This window comes from Daphnia pulex, chromosome 9 (assembly GCF_021134715.1).
Source record: "Daphnia pulex isolate KAP4 chromosome 9, ASM2113471v1".
Taxonomy (NCBI): domain Eukaryota; kingdom Metazoa; phylum Arthropoda; class Branchiopoda; order Diplostraca; family Daphniidae; genus Daphnia; species Daphnia pulex.
The window spans coordinates 781,382-789,585 of NC_060025.1; positions in this window are offsets into that span (position 1 = coordinate 781,382).

Here is an 8,204-nt window from a genome sequence, read left to right on the forward strand (position 1 = left end):
ATATAGCTATGACGGTGCTGTGTGTTTTATTATATAATGGAAGTCCGTGTAGGCCTACTATAAGGACCCTGATACTGGCTCGCTATAGACCTATAGGCCTACATATAAACCAAAATTGGATTTTTCCAGTTGGTTGAATGATCCCATTTTTCTCTTGAACAAAAAAAAAGGGGGGCCAACTGCTGATGCTGTGGGACCTGTTTTCATTGATAAGTCCCAAAGTCCAATAACACTTTTTTGTGTGTATACTAGGCTATATTTTCGTACACATTGACCTTTTATTACATATAATAATAATACCTATATAAGACTATTATAGCATCTAATCTTATACTTTGTGATGGCCTCTATAGGCCTATAAAATACAGGGGAATGACTTTTGTTATTTCATCTGTATATTATTATATTTATCGACTTTTTAATACCCAGAAAAATATTATCAATAAATCAATTATAGTACGGGGATTAAATATTCGTTTCATTGCACAAAACATAGACGTGTATAGGCCTGTATAAAACTTGGAGTTCTATTAATTTATCTTATATGAATTATACCCACATGCAGAACGCATTGACTATAGCGCAGCATTGATTCATATATTTAGTTATTCGTTTCTGAAACTTTCTGAAACTTTGATTGAAAACTTCATTTCTTAAATGACAACTGTTTAGACCGGATGAAGTCTGGGGGTCATGCACTGTATTTCCCAGCAGCGCTAACTATCATTCTATATTATAACTAGGTTCATCTTGGTATATGATGGAAGACACATAAAGAGGCCCAGCAGAACGCAGATGACAATAGCCGATAAAAATGTTTCAAGGGAAAAGCGGAAGTGAAAGTCGTTATGTATAGTATATAGGCTGTATAGGAATTTGGGATATCTGCATAACATGTAGGGAGGCAGAATAATAAAGAAGGGGCTTTTATAAATTCCAAGAAAATGGTAAAAAGGGAAGTGCGTATAGGATTCTATAATTACAAAGAAAGGAAATGAGAGCGTTGCTGCTGCTTTGCTAATATATATAATATTGCCCGTACATCGTACTATATTCCCGAACTAGAAATATCTATATTATATTTTCTACATCAGATAATAATAACAGCCCCTATCTTCGCTTTTGTCCAAGTATACACAATAGGATCCGTGTGCATATTATATAGGTCAATATTTTAATTGATCACACGAGTTCTATTTTATATAAAATGATATTCAGCCTGCTGCACGCTTGCATGTATGTATATAGACTATATTCTCTTAAACCAAGCATTATAAGCTATATAGCGCTATATAGGCTCTCTCGTTCGGTCTATAATATATAGACCGATAATATATGCTGAAGGGAATAGCTGCTGCCACCCTCGTATATATTATAGTGCTGATGGCCGTATGGAGCTGCAGCACACAGTATATATGGGATATATTCATTCAGAAAGGCTTATATATTATGTACGTATGGCTGGTCCGTGACATTATAATATAGACACAGAGCTTGAACACAGTCTTATAATATCCCAGCCGGAATATCATACAATAATGAGCCAACCGGAGTCTAAAAACAAAAGCCTTGTTATAATAATTTAAGCATGAATTTAAAGTAAGTCTTATCAGGCACAGCGCAGCACTGATGAAGGGCTTAAACGAGGAATATATATAACAAATCATGTTTAAAAGACAACTGATGGCTGTTGTCTTTATTATATATCAAACTGTAAAACTAACGAGGGGGAGAGAGAGAGATCTAGAGTGCTGCTGCTGCTGTTCCTTCAACCTGCTATAGCATCACGCGAGAATGTAAGTTGACAGTCTGAATCTTGCTGCTGGCGCTGTGTGCTGTGGCGTATATTGTGTACACAGAGGATCTCTTATCTTTTCACTCTCTATCCTCATCAATTCTAAAAGCATTCGCTTGTTTCTCTCTCCATTTTTGGGCGCAGAGAGAATATTAAAAAAAGAAAGTATTTTTAGGCTATAGATGCTGTTGTATTATCTAATCTATCAATCATTATATTCTATAATGTAAGAGCAGCAGCAGCATCCTTCTATTTATATATCCAATGGCAAATGATATTTCTATATTATATATAGGCTACCTATTTTAGAGCAGCACATCATCTTATGTGGGCTGTATAATAGATATTTTCACAAATTATTAGCATCCGTTTATACAGCAGTTATATAACATACAACGTTGGTGAGCCCCGTATATATCCAATATGTTAGCCAACAAGCTAAAAAATAAATAAAGTTTAATAGCAAGAGAATAAAGTATGTGCAATTGCTGCTGTGCATGTTGGCCAAAAGGCTCGCCAAAAGGATCGATGCTGTAACTATCATTTTTCGCATTTTGCAATAAAAAGATCAGTATATAGTATATAATACTATTCTGGACATAATATTCAAACAGGATGTCGTGTCCAAACTTATGGCGACAGCACCGACTCGTTTGAATTGTGATATATTGATGCAACCAGCAGACGGAAAAAGCAGCAGTTTTCTGGAGACGATATAGCCTAGTCAAATGAATCCTGTGTGGTGTTGATGTAAGTAAAATATCTAAACGAACATGTAGCCTTTTACTAGATAACCTTATTTTATTCGAATCAAAAATATCAATTTATAAATACATGGGAAATATAAATGTGTATAGCTAGTTTAATATTGGACCCTGTATAATAGCGAGTCGAGCAGGAGCAATAATATAAGCAACATGGACGTGAAAAAGAGCTATTTATAGTCTATATATAATGTTGTATCGATCAAACACAGCACGGGCGAGTGTGTGTATATATACACACAGCAGTGCGGGGCTGAATGGGCCGGATGCGTGTTGTCCATCAAAAGAGGTTATTTTATATATTTATATATAGCACAGCAAGCCCTGCTGCTGCTGTTTGCTGCTGCTTTACCGATATGTGTGTGTACATAGTATAGATTTCATATATATTTCTACTTTCTGACCCCCTCTATATCTATATACAGAGAGATATAGCATGTACGCATATATATATAATTTCCTTTTTCTGATGGATTTGTGTTTGTTGGCTGTTCTGTACGTGATGGCAACGTGATTATTCTAGGAAAAAAATAGATATGAAGTTATATAGACGTCCAGCAGTTAGGATTCGTTGCATTTTTGCGATGTAGAAACAAAATCAAATGCGAGTAGCTATCGAATAAATATATACAAGTTGTAGATTGTTTTCACACTGGGAAACTGGAATTAAATTTGCAAAAGTTTGCATTTTTGACCTAACTTTGAAATGTATCGAACTTGAGAGAAATGAATTATGTAGCCTATTATATAGAATAGATGGAACTCAGCACTCTGTAGGCTATATCGAGTGCTATAGGCTATATTACTACCACCACAGCAGCAGCAGTGGTCTGTGTATATCAAATAAGATCAACTTGTTGCTGCTCTCCACGGTTGGGATTCTGTATACATCAACACTATATTTTCTCCTTTTCGTAATAAACAACATAGACACATATAAATAGGCTCTTTTTGCGCTGAATCGCTGATGATGACACCATCCACCGCGGTTATATAAACAACGCAGAGGCAGCAAGGATTATATGTTGTAGGCCTACGCTCTATACAATAAGCTCAAAATATCCTACAGGCCTGTTTGTATACAACAATGTTTCGTACATAAGTGCGCGTATCTGACGCTGACATAAAAGATATAAAATATGACCTTTGCAGAAAACTATATGTATAATAGGCAAGAGAAATGAACAGGTGTTACATAAGCCTACTACGCCATATACGTTGTATGTGTCATCTCATGTAAAATATAAAGTTATACCGAAAGTCTATATAATATATCATATAATTTCTAATAGGTTATTCGAGAATTATATTTCTATAATTACTATTTGTCGGTGTTTGATTGCATGTGTATATTATATTAGAAGAAATTAATAATACGCAGCACTACATCAGCAGTGCTGGAGAGAGAGATATGTTGCCTATATCATCAGCTGTGTTGCTGCTGCTGTCCATATCGGTGCTGTCTAATAATCAGCATTTCTGCTGAAAATCGCGGCTGATGCGTATAGTTTTTGTGGACGTGACACGCGATGCACATCACATGTATATCTTTGTAGCTATATATATTACAGTACGTATATATATCTATATATGTGCAGGGAGGCAGCAGACAGTTGGGCGGTATCGGGTTGTCACGGTCGTCGGGACGGGAATATTGCGTGTCACTCGATACAGCTATTTAGCTATCCAGATTATATAGGTACGCTACTGCTGCTGCTCGCACGAATTATATAGGTGATCACTACTACCGCACACTGCTCTCTGCTGTGTAAATATCTATAGCTAGATTTATTATAATACTCTTTGTGGTATTATGCGGTTGGTTGACATCTTATTATGTTATTTTAAATACATCAAAATAGCCATTCAATATTGAATTAAAGGATTTATTATCTCCTAACCTTTATTGCATATTTTAACTAGGCATTCGATTCACAAGTTTGGCGCATTGTCGCCAGCAGCATCAAACGTCACAACATATTATTAAGCCATCAAATAGAAGTATACACCATAAATGGTGAAATCATGGCCTATAAGTGTGTTGTAGATAATAAAATAACGACCACGCTGTAAAGTTTTCAGCTGCTTTGATTTATACTACTACATAGGCTATATAACGACGTGCATAGACTTTATAGGGGTTTATAATACTACGGATCGAATATGCATGTGCTGCTGGACAAAATATATTAAAGGAAGAAATTATTTTTAAATAGGATGATATATAGGCTGGGCTATAGCTATAAATAATATCTGATATTCTGGTCGTATAATATAAAGGTGATATATGATGAGGGTCACGTCCGGGGTCACGTCACATGGACTCATGGGGAACTATATACCAGATTATACCGACCGCTTTCATTCTCAGAAATAGATCTTGTTGTATTACATCATTTGGTATATTATATAATAGCCTATAATAACATTTATTGGCTAATATTATATAGATTTAAGTTACTACATTGCACGATAGAACGTGTATTATGATATTATTACATGTCTATACTTGTTTTGACCTTTGCCTGTTACATAATATGTTGGAAATGTATTGATTATATATACAAGTCCTTTATATAAAATGCCTATTTTGTCGTGAATATTTCAAAAGAATCGACAGCACGGATATACGCGGGCTCGATCTTTCCCGAGGGAAAAATATAGGAACGCGAAAGATCCAATCGCGAGTATAACATTTATGAACATATAGCTATGCTGGACAATATATATTTATAGATTTATTGGCGTAGAGATTTGGTGAGAAAATGAAGAGATTTATTTATTAACATCCAGGGTCTATTGACACGATATTTATAACAGTGCCAATCACATTTAAAGACCCTATATACGTATATACGAATATTCGTTTATATTGTGTGTTTTCTTTTCTCTTTTATTCGGATCGATGACCTCGCCATCTATCAATAAATGATGCCCATCTATACATTATGCAAATTCAACTATCTCCGGGGCCCCCCCAGCATCTCTAATATATTTCCTGTACATGCACCGAAAATAGAAATGGGAATATAAAACGATATCTTCGTCTTCTTCTTCTTCTTCCGAGTGATGTAATAATTTCACGCTCCACTTGACTTTTGCAACAACAGCAGAACCGGCAGAACCCTTTCGCCAAAAAAAGAAAGAAACTGATATTCACATATCAAGAGAGGAAAAAGTTCAATCGAAATCTTTTGCGACGCTGTATATATTTATTATATACATCCTCTCTCGGCGCCAAAAGCCGACGAGACCAAATTTGCATAAATGGAAAATGATTCCTCGCCCTCTTGCACATTTCTTTCGCTTTTCATCTATAGATTTCCCCGCAACAATTTGCATGCCGAATATATATCCGAGTTCGTATACACATATAGCCTAAAGGTATATATTTTATACGTCCACGTATTCATAAGAGAGTCGCCATGGTATAATAGACAGGAGAGCGTCAGCCGTCACAATCGATGATTTTATATAGATGTAAAAGGAGATCATGCTGAGTGCAATTACATTTAATATTTGCTGATGTCTTAGATTTACGAGTACATTTTTACATCGATTAAGTAAAGTGTACAATAAGCCTACACAGTTTATAGTTGCATATATGATCAAAATGTTCTTATCTATATTGGAGATTTTAACTATTTTTATTTTGCTGCTGCTGATGTGTATGATATCACATTGGATAAACGGACCCATGGAAACTTGTCAACAAGTGCCAAAGAGGAGCCACAGCAGGGTCGTGATGCGAGATTCATCAGCGCCGCTGGATGCTGTTGGGCGACGAGTAATAGCGCTAATGAATTGGAAATCCTTTCATCATGCTTTGCACCGCACCACCGTCATCACAAGAGTCCGTGACCCACTCCCGCTGGTGATGTCATACATTGTTGTAAATCATATCGTTTTCTATCGGCGACTAAATTTTGTAATACAGAAATATGTGATGTATTTTCCATCAGACAATTGAAATATATGGGGGTGTTAAAGTGTTCGAAAATATATGATAAACTAAATCAAATTCTTGATTGAATAATAAAAACTGCCGTCTATTATATAAATATCTGCATCGCGCATTTGCATAGTTATGTCGTTCATGTATAGCCCTTTTTTTCTGGCTAAATATTTCATGTAAATAGGCTGTTGATGTGCTTTTGTGCGCGTGATGGACGCAGATGATGATTGAACGCGAGCTGCTGGGCGTTTTCATTCATTCGCTGGCTAAATTCACTTTCGTCTGCTGTGTAGCCTATATTTATTTCATCATCATTCTTTTTTCTGCTGATATTGACTTTTTGAAAAGTCGTTATAAATTAGATATTCACTCCCCATGGCGCGATCAGCACGTTCGGGAGAAGAAAAAAGACGAGGATTGCGCAACTAAGAAAAATGGGGATATATACATTCATTTCACTCAGTCATTCTATTCAATTACCAGGCGCTATATGTGTATATGTACGGCGCTATATGTACACCTAACCTATTTCTATACATGTGCAAAACGAAGTCAATGTGTTATTTATTTAGATGCTGCCGCCTATATTAATCTATTCGATTATATAAACGAGATCAAGGACAAGACAGAGCAATTGTAGACCTAATTCTATTAGAAATGTGTATTAGATAGAAGGTCGCCTATAATTATGTGCTATGCATTAGATATGACGACACACTGAAATATCTAAAACAACGGTGTGTGTGAAAAGGAATCAAACATCAGCTTATACGTCAGCTAAATATAGAAACGACAAACTTTTCTTTTTCGAATTGTATAGCAAAACTCTTCTTTATTTGGTAGATATATATATATATAGGCTTATAATCCCACGTTTCCCTGGTGTGTGATGCACACGTGATTGTTTATGCATTCATTTGAAATGCTGTGATGGGAAAATATAAGACAGCAGACGTCGCGTGACAGCAGCAAATGCCCTTTACATAGTATAATTTCACGTATAAAACATAGCGAGACTAAGTCGACAGCTCGAGAAAGAATTATCCGCATTTTTATCTATTTATTATAATATTATTATATGTTTGATGCGCAACAGAAGCGCAATGGCTGATGGAGATAATTGTGTTGTAGGCTTTGATATCCACTATTGTACAAAGGGCTAGATGCTATATAGGTATCGTCTATAAATGAATTGGTGAATGTTCAACAGAACTGGACAGCAGCAAGAAGTTTTCGTTTAGATTATAAATCTATATCTACTGCGCCATCTCTCTATATTATAATTAGATATGCTGTCTATATCAAAGTGTATTTCATGCTATATATCCTACAAGTCGTTTCTTCGTTCCACCTCCCAACGGGATATATATATATACATAGAGAATGAGGAAAGAGTCTTTTCCATTTGCCAATGACTTATATCTCTCGTTAATTCGTTATTTGGCTAAATGGAAAACCGTGGAAAACATCTCAAAGTCGATATTACTTATATAGAGCGAGCGCAACAGCGTGCTGCTCTGATGCACACTCTTTGTTGTTATATACACAGCAGCACTGGCTGCTGTGCTGTTATAGACATATATAACTACATCTATTCCCCTGCTGATGGCATCAGCATCCATGCATGCTGCTGCTGGTGCCATTGTTTGTTTCGTGTTCACTTTCTGATGGGCCGCCAGGGACGTGGAAA